This window comes from Anomaloglossus baeobatrachus, chromosome 12, assembly GCF_048569485.1.
Source record: "Anomaloglossus baeobatrachus isolate aAnoBae1 chromosome 12, aAnoBae1.hap1, whole genome shotgun sequence".
Taxonomy (NCBI): domain Eukaryota; kingdom Metazoa; phylum Chordata; class Amphibia; order Anura; family Aromobatidae; genus Anomaloglossus; species Anomaloglossus baeobatrachus.
The window spans coordinates 9,389,123-9,398,468 of NC_134364.1; the positions used below are offsets into that span (position 1 = coordinate 9,389,123).

Here is a 9,346-nt window from a genome sequence, read left to right on the forward strand (position 1 = left end):
ATCACTGAGAATAAAAGGGACGAGTCCCCACTAAACCCTACCTCCACAACAATCACATCACACCGGCGCTGTAGCCCCCTCATTGTCAGGGTCACGGGGGTCCGGAGGTCAAACCACCTCTAATCACAAAGTGACGGTGGACCCCAGCAATCTCGGCGGCCGCAGGTTTCTGTCCAAAAAAAAAAGTTCTGAAGTTTCTTCTTCTTGTTGAATTTGTTCCCGTTTTTGTTTTTTGGCACCAAATTCGAGCAATTCAGGAATTTGGGGAAAATGTAAAATCCTTGTTATTTTTGCCTTCAGCCGGTTTTCCCGACCTCATTACAGCGATGAGTCGCACGTTCCGCTACAATGTAGCACAATTTGTATCAATTTGTCGGGCAGACATGACATGAACGGGGCCTCTGGGCTCTGCTTGCTGTCAGTGAATGGGAAGACTCACGACAGACGTCAGCTAAACACACGGCGCGGTCACCGGGGAGGTCACCGGCGCTTCTCTACAGACAGAAGAATTGTGAATGCAGCTCTGGGAGCGACTGGAGAAGCAGTACAGGAAATAAGTGAGTAAACAGCGTCCGGCTGACATCACACGAGGAGGACATGACGATCACAACACTGCACCCGGAGGGGCCCATACACTATAATGGGGTCCAGTGAAGGAGGATTTCATTTTTAAGGAATAAAATAGAAAGCAGCCAATCACACTGCAGCTCTTATCTATCTGGTGCAGAATTGAAATGAGAGCTGTGAACTGATTGGTTGATATGGCCTCTTGTTTCTAAAGGGCAACCAATCAGATTACGCTTTATATATATTTCCAGTCCTGGGACAATGAAAGCTGAAATCTGATTGGTTCCTAAGGGAGTCTCCAATTCCTTGTCACCTGGAGACAGAACCGTCCCCATCACGAAGGATGGAAACCGCAGGTAACGCAGGTACCGCACCCGGGGTCCTGACAGATGGAAATAGCGGGGGTTACAGGTTCTCAGACGCCTCTTAAAAACTTTCCCATAACTTTTCTCAAGCTAAATAGAGAAAGTCCCAGGAGCCTCCGCTCAGAAAGCGATACCAGGGCCGAGCGCGCAGTCATTTCATCGAAGGTCGCCATGGCAACCAGCGGCTCTGATCACCGAGAAGCGGAGACACCGCGTGCAATATTGTTATGGCGGCTCGTCCCCCCAAAACCCAGGACCATGAACAAGAAGAGGGTACCCCGACATCTTCACCATGTATTACACAACCAAGCTGCGCTGTACCCCAATTATCAGCCATTACCCCCAGTGTCAGCGTCATTATCCTGTACCCCAGCGTCATTATCCTGTACCCCCAGTGTCATTATCCTGTACCCCCAGTGTCATTATCCCGTACCCCCAGTGTCATTATCCTGTACCCCCAGTGTCATTATCCTGTACCCCCAGTGTCATTATCCTGTACCCCCAGTGTCATTATCCTGTACCCCCAGTGTCATTATCCTGTACCCCCAGTGTCATTATCCTGTACCCCCAGTGTCAGTGTCATTATCCTGTACCCCCAGTGTCATTATCCTGTACCCCCAGTGTCATTATCCCGTACCCCAGTGTCATTATCCTGTACCCCCAGTGTCATTATCCCGTACCCCAGTGTCAGTGTCATTATCCTGTACCCCCAGTGTCATTATCCTGTACCCCCAGTGTCATTATCCTGTACCCCCAGTGTCAGTGTCATTATCCTGTACCCCCAGTGTCATTATCCTGTACCCCCAGTGTCAGTGTCATTATCCTGTACCCCCAGTGTCATTATCCTGTACCCCCAGTGTCAGCGTCATTATCCTGCACCCCCAGTGTCATTATCCCGTACCCCAGTGTCATTATCCTGTACCCCCAGTGTCATTATCCCGTACCCCAGTCTCAGCGTCATTATCCTGCACCCCCAGTGTCATTATCCCGTACCCCAGTGTCATTATCCTGTACCCCCAGTGTCATTATCCCGTACCCCAGTGTCAGTGTCATTATCCTGTACCCCCAGTGTCATTATCCCGTACCCCAGTGTCATTATCCCGTACCCCAGTGTCATTATCCCGTACCCCAGTGTCATTATCCTGTACCCCCAGTGTCAGTGTCATTATCCTGTACCCCCAGTGTCATTATCCTGTACCCCCAGTGTCAGTGTCATTATCCTGTACCCCCAGTGTCATTATCCTGTACCCCCAGTGTCATTATCCCGTACCCCCAGTGTCAGTGTCATTATCCCGTACCCCAGTGTCATTATCCCGTACCCCAGTGTCATTATCCTGTACCCCCAGTGTCATTATCCCGTACCCCCAGTGTCATTATCCCGTACCCCCAGTGTCAGTATCCTGTACCCCCAGTGTCAGCGTCATTATCCTGTACCCCCAGTGTCAGTGTCATTATCCTGTACCCCAGTGTCATTATCCCGTACCCCCAGTGTCATTATCCCGTACCCCAGTGTCAGCATCATTATCCTGCACCCCCAGTGTCAGTATCCTGTACCCCCAGTGTCAGCGTCATTATCCTGTACCCCCAGTGTCAGCGTCATTATCCTGTACCCCCAGTGTCAGCATCATTATCCTGTACCCCCAGTGTCAGCATCATTATCCTGCACCCCCAGTGTCATTATCCTGTACCCCCAGTGCCAGTGTCATTATCCTGTACCCCCAGTGTCATTATCCTGTACCCCCAGTGTCATTATCCTGTACCCCCAGTGTCATTATCCTGTACCCCCAGTGTCATTATCCTGTACCCCCCAGTGTCATTATCCCGCACCCCCAGCGTCGGCCGCTGTCTCAGCGCTTGCATCTGCCCATTATAACATTACAGGGAGCTATTGCTTTTGCACGTCCTGCGGATGATCAGTGTCGGGGCGCAGTCACCTGACGGACGTTTCGCCCCTCTATATACAATAAGTGCACAATAAACAATAAGATTCATTATTTTGGTTGGACTGAATTTCTTTAGCCCGGCATGTAAGGGGTTACTTCTTAAAGGCACAGAAGCGGCTGCTGGCTGCCACCTCACAACTTCTCCTCTGTGTTTACAGGTTTCCAAACACAAAGGGCGAGTTCAGGGGGCGCGGGCGGCTATTCAGGGGGTTTATGGAGGATAAAGTACTGGAGGACTGTGCAAACACCACACTTCATCAGGAGTCAATGAAGAGGGTTTACTGGTGGAGGGGGCACAGCGGGGCGGGCAGAACGCGAGAGGGGGCAGAACGCGAGAGGGGGCAGAACGCGAGAGGGGGCAGAACGCGAGAGGGGGCAGAACGCGAGAGGGGGCAGAACGCGAGAGGGGGCAGAACGCGAGAGGGGGCAGAACGCGAGAGGGGGCAGGAAGAGGGGGCAGAACGCGAGAGGGGGCAGGAAGAGGGGGCAGAACGCGAGAGGGGGCAGAACGCGAGAGGGGGCAGAACGCGAGAGGGGGCAGAACGCGAGAGGGGGCAGGAAGAGGGGGCAGAACGCGAGAGGGGGCAGGAAGAGGGGGCAGAACGCGAGAGGGGGCAGAACGCGAGAGGGGGCAGAACGCGAGAGGGGGCAGAACGCGAGAGGGGGCAGAACGCGAGAGGGGGCAGAACGCGAGAGGGGGCAGAACGCGAGAGGGGGCAGAACGCGAGAGGGGGCAGAACGCGAGAGGGGGCAGGAAGAGGGGGCAGAACGCGAGAGGGGGCAGAACGCGAGAGGGGGCAGAACGCGAGAGGGGGCAGGAAGAGGGGGCAGAACGCGAGAGGGGGCAGGAAGAGGGGGCAGAACGCGAGAGGGGGCAGAACGCGAGAGGGGGCAGAACGCGAGAGGGGGCAGAACGCGAGAGGGGGCAGAACGCGAGAGGGGGCAGAACGCGAGAGGGGGCAGAACGCGAGAGGGGGCAGAACGCGAGAGGGGGCAGAACGCGAGAGGGGGCAGAACGCGAGAGGGGGCAGAACGCGAGAGGGGGCAGGAAGAGGGGGCAGAACGCGAGAGGGGGCAGGAAGAGGGGGCAGAACGCGAGAGGGGGCAGGAAGAGGGGGCAGAACGCGAGAGGGGGCAGAACGCGAGAGGGGCCAGGAAGAGGGGGCAGAACGCGAGAGGGGGCAGGAAGAGGGGGCAGAACGCGAGAGGGGGCAGGAGGAGGGGGCAGAACGCGAGAGGGGGCAGGAAGAGGGGGCAGAACGCGAGAGGGGGCAGGAAGAGGGGGCAGAACGCGAGAGGGGGCAGGAGGAGGGGGCAGAACGCGAGAGGGGGCAGGAAGAGGGGGCAGAACGCGAGAGGGGGCAGGAGGAGGGGGCAGAACGCGAGAGGGGGCAGGAAGAGGGGGCAGAACGCGAGAGGGGGCAGGAAGAGGGGGCAGAACGCGAGAGGGGGCAGGAAGAGGGGGCAGAACGCGAGAGGGGGCAGGAGGAGGGGGCAGAACGCGAGAGGGGGCAGGAAGAGGGGGCAGAACGCGAGAGGGGGTAGGAAGAGGGGGCAGAACGTGCAAGAGAGTAGGTGGCAGAGAGATAGGGTGGCAGAATGAGAGAGGGGGCAGGAAGAGGGGGCAGAACGCGAGAGGGCGTGGCAGAAAGAGACAAGGCAGAACGAGAGAAAGAGAGGGGCTCAGAACGAAAAAGAGGGGGCAGAAAAAGAGAGGGGAAGAAAGAAAGAGAAGGGCAGAAAGAAAAGGGCAAAAAAAAAGCTGCTGGGGCACCGAAAGAAAGAGGGGGGGGGGGGCTCAGAAAGAAAGAGGGGGCAGAAAAAGCTGCTGGGGCAGGAGGGAGTTGTCAGGGGTGGGAGTGGTGGGCAGAGGAGTTGTCAGAGGGGATTGCGACACCCTATAATCATGGCCTCCGCACTCCGGGATCATTGGCTGAGGCCGGTCAGTCCTCCCATGTCGCCTCCTAACCGCTCGTCCTCCACGTCTTACATGTATGGCGGACAGGGGGACACGCCAGCAGCACGAGAGGAAAGGGCGGGGGGCTGGAGTTCTCCAGGACGTCCCCCCATTATCAGTACAGGGCCTATACAGTTACAAAGTAATCAGCAAACTGTCCCTGTACTGGATCATAGTGATAGTGCCTGGGAGCTTCTGAGAGAGGTTCTGCAGCAGCTGGGTCAGCGAGCAGTCACCTCTGGGGGTGTGAGGAGGAGGGGGGGCTTTACATTATAACCTGCCAATGGATACAACTTTCTTACAAGTATTGTCAATCATCCTCAGAGACTGACAGGAGAGTCTCTCCTTATAAAAGAGGTTCTGCAGCAGCATAAGGGGAGATGGAGGGGGGGGGGGGGGGTCTTAATTTAGGACACCCAGCCTCCTCCCATCCGCAGCAATACACATAAGTACGTGCCCCCTCCCCCATGTTGTGCAGCATGAAAACAAGTGACCTGTCAATCAACAGCCAGAGCTTCGCAGAACTTTACAGGAGGCCCCGAGTCCCTGCTCTTCACGAAGAGCTTCTGCAGCAGCTGTGCCGACCCTCCATGAGCAGCCTCCTCTGCACGGGACCTCTAGAAACACCACAGAACCAGAAGCAGCCGGGGAGAAGCAGGAAGCGTCTGCACCCAGAGGCAGAGGAAGTGGGGGGCAGTCACGTGAGCCCAGCAGACCCACCCCCCTCCCCCACTTACCTGGCCGAACCCCCAGACTCGGGGTACCGGGGGCGCAGCACGTGCAGGGGCCGCAGCCTCCACTGATCGCACGGAGAGCGCCGCACATGTCCGGAGGGGGAAGCGTGGGCCGGGCCGAGGGAGGAGGAGACCAGGGGAGGAGGCTGAGGGGGAGGAAGAGGAGGCCAGGGGGGACTAGGACGAAGGGGAGGCCGAGGGGAGGAAAAGGGGGGGGGTTTGGAGGCTTAGGAGGAGGACGGGAGAAGAGGGAGGAAGGTGAGGAGTAAGCCGAGAGGAGGACGGAGGGAAGAGGAGACCAGGGGAGGAGGCTGAGGGGGAGGAGGCTGAGGGGGAGGAAGAGGAGACCAGGGAGGACTAGGAGAAGAGGAGAGGCCAAAGGGAGGAAAAGGAGGAGGCCGGGGGCAGGAGAATAGTGGAGAAGGGGGGGAGGCTGAGGAGGCCAGGGGGGACTAGGAGAGGAAATGAAGAGGCCGAGGGGGGAAGCCGAGGGGGGAAGCCGGGGGTGGGGGGGTGGAGGCCGAGGAGGAGGAGGAGGAAAAGGAGGCTAGAGGAGACTAAGAGAAGAGAGGAAGAGGCCGGGGGGGATGGAGAATGAGGCGGAGGGAAGGATGGAGGCCCAGGGAGGGGAGGATGGTGGAGGCCCGGGGGGGGAGAAGGAGGAGGATGTAGGAGGCACGGGGAAGAAGGAGGAGGAGGCCGAGGGGAGGATGCCCAGGGGAAGTGGGGGGGAGGAGGATGAGAGGAGAGGGAGGCTGAGGGGGAGGCCGAGAGGAGGAAGGATGAGACCAGGGGAGGAGGAAGAGAACGCCAGAGGGGGACTAGGAGCGGAGGAGGCCGAGGGGAGGGGAAAGAAGAGGCCAGGCGGAGGAGGAGGAGACTAGTGGGAAAGGGAGGATAGAGGAGGCCCGGGGGAGTGGGGGGGAGGATGAGAAGCGGAGGAGGCAGAGGGGAGGGGAAAGAAGAGGCCAGGCGGAGGAGGAGACTAGTGGGAAAGGGAGGATGGAGGAGGCCCGGGGGAGTGGGGGGGAGGAGGATGAGAGGAGAGGGAGAAGGCTGAGGGGGAGGCCGAGAGGAGGAGGAAGGATGAGACTAGGGGAGGAGGAAGAGGAGGCCAGGGGGGACTAGGAGCAGAGGAGGAGGAGACTAGTGGAGAAGGGGAAGAGGAGGCCACCGAGCGGAGTAGGAGTAGGCCGGGGGGTGGAGAGGAGGAGGCGGAGATGGAGAAAGAGGAGGCCAGGGGGGACTAGGAGAAGGGCGGAGGATGGAGGAGACTGGGGGGGGGGGGATGGATGGAGGAGGCGATGGGGGAGGGGAGGAGGGGAAGGAGGGATGGAGGAGGAGGAGGGGGGGGAAGGCGGGGGAGGATGGATGGAGGAGGGGGAAGGATGGAGGAGGGGGGGGGGGGGGGGGAAGGATGGAGGAGGGGGGGGGGAAGGATGGAGGAGGGGAAGGATGGAGGAGGGGAAGGATGGGGGAGGGGGGAAGGATGGAGGAGGCTGAGTGGGAGAGGAGGGAGGATGAGACCAGGGGAGAAGGAAGAGGAGGCCAGGTGGGACTAAGAGAGAAGGAGACCGAGGGGAGGGGAAGAAAGAGGCCGGGGGAAGAGGAGACTAGTGGAGAAGGGGAGGAGGAAGCCGGGGGCAGAGGCTAAGGTGGAGGAAGAGGAGGCTGGGGGAAGGAGGAGGATGGAGGGGGAGCGGTTGGATGAAGGAGGCGGCAAAGAGGGGAGGATGGAGAAAGGATGGAGGAGGCCCAGGGAAGGAAGGATGAAGGAGGCCTGGGGGAGGAGAGGAGGAGGAAGATGAGAGGAAAGGGAGGAGGAGGGAGGAGGCGACCAGGGGAGGAGACTGATAAGGTGGCCAGGGGGCTGAGGAGAGGAAGAGGCCGAGGGGAGGAGAAGGAAGAGGCCAGTGGAGAAAAGGAGGAGGAGGTCAAGGGGAGGAAGAGGAGGCCAGGGGGACTAGGAGAGGAGGAGGATGGAGGAGGCCCAGAGGGGAAGATGGAGGAGGTCCGGGGGAAGGGGGGAAAAGTAGGAGGCCCGGGGGAGGCAAGAAGTGGAGGTAAAGGGGAGGAGTGAGAAGAAGGGGGCCGGGGGGGGGGAGAAGGAGGAGGCCGATGGAAGGAGGCGGGGGGGAGAAGGAGGTCGCTAAGGGGAGAGGAGGTTGAAGGGAAGGAGGAGGAGGTGACCAGGGGGGGGGGAGGAAGAGATTAGGGGGAGGCTGGAGGGGGATAGAGGAGGAGGAGACCAGGAGAAGGAGCAAGCCAGGAAGGAGGAGGAGCCCAGGAGGAAGGAGGAGGCTGGGAGGGAAAAGAAAGCTGGGAAGGGGAGGAGGCCGAAGGGGGAGGAAAAAGAGGCCGAAGGTGGTTGGAGGGACGCTGCAGCGAGGGGTTAGAATTCCGAGGTAAGGAATTAAAGGGAAGGAGGAGGCCTGAAGGGAGAAGAGGCCGGGAGGAGGAGGAGGAGGAGGCTAGGGTGGAAGGAGAACATGAGAAAGCTGGGTGGAGGTGGTCAGGAGGAGAAGAGGAGGAGGCCAGGAGGAGAAGGCCGTGTGGAGGAGGAGAATAAAAGGAGACCAGGAGGAGGCTACCGGGTTACAATGGGGAGGCGGCCAGGCTGGGAGGATGTTGAGGACGCTGGGAAAGAGAGGAGGGCACACAAGGTGAGGCTGGAGGGTAGAGGGGGAACTATGGGGCTGCCCATATAGTCAGCACTGGGGTGCAGGGGAGATTTGTACAGATGGGTGATCCAATGTAACAGGAGAGGAGAGCATCTGCAGGATGAGGGGCTCCAGTGGGGAGGGACGCGGCCCCCATCTCCCTGAGCAGTATGTGGGTGGGGAGATAAGCGCATCTCTGCAGTAATATCCGCTAGATGCTGGCCGAATCTGGAAAACTCTACAATATTCTCAGTATGCAAATGAGGCGTTAAGTGCTCTGGGTGTGACAAAGCACTTGATGAAACCGCGCCTCCTGACGTTCCTTCCATTCTTCGTGCCTTCCTTTCTACGGGTGACAGCTCCATGTGTTGGGACATTAGGAAATCTAGCACCTGCATCGATCACCACACGAAAGTGCTCTGCGTTCTACTGCGCATGCGCCACCTCACCATCCTACCATGTCAGGCATCCTCATCGCTTGTCTTCTGAGTGTACAGTGTGGCCGGGCGGCGCATGCGCAGTAGAATGCTGAGGCCTTTGCGCCTATGCACAGCACTTTGGTGTGGTGATTGACGCAGGGGCCGGATTTCCTGACGCAGAGGGAACCTTTCTTCCCATTATAATGGAGCGGCTGCGCGCTTACTGAACCGGTGCAGCATTCACTCCCTGCGGGCCTGCATTGTGCTGCCTTTGGCTTTTTTAAGCAGCCGCACAGAGAGAATGAATGCGACCACCCTGCCCCACCATGTGGTACGGATAGAAGTTCTCCGATCAGTGCTGGGCCCACCGGAGGCACACTCATCGATCAGCAAGTTATCATCTATCCTAACTGGAAAACCCCTTTAAGTGCTCTGGGCGTGCCAAAGCACTTCACACCTCATTTCCATATTGCAAAACTCGTGGCTTTCTTTGTATTCGGCAGCGCACAGTGGAGATGAAGCGCACAGTGGAGATGAAGCGCACAGTGGAGATGAAGCGCACAGTGGAGATGAAGCGCACAGTGGAGATGAAGCGCACAGTGGAGATGAAGCGCACAGTGGAGATGAAGCGCACAGTGGAGATGAAGCGCACAGTGGAGATGAAGCGCACAGTGGAGATGAAGCGCTACCCATGCATTTAT

At 58.7% G+C, this 9,346-nt stretch overlaps 1 protein-coding gene across 3 annotated transcripts in view; it reads right to left on the bottom strand.

The window, feature by feature from the left end:
• The window catches only part of FOXN3 (forkhead box N3), a 188,418-nt gene that overhangs the window by 86,470 nt on the left and 92,602 nt on the right, over positions 1-9,346 (bottom strand). The window contains exon 1 of one of the 3 annotated variants that reach the window (XM_075331143.1): positions 5,570-5,861. The exons of 1 other annotated variant lie outside the window; for it this stretch is intronic. The gene's annotated coding sequence lies outside the window, so the exon portion shown is untranslated. Of the gene's footprint in view, positions 1-5,569; positions 5,862-9,346 lie in introns of those variants that run through there. One more of the 3 variants, XM_075331145.1, reaches the window with a different exon arrangement.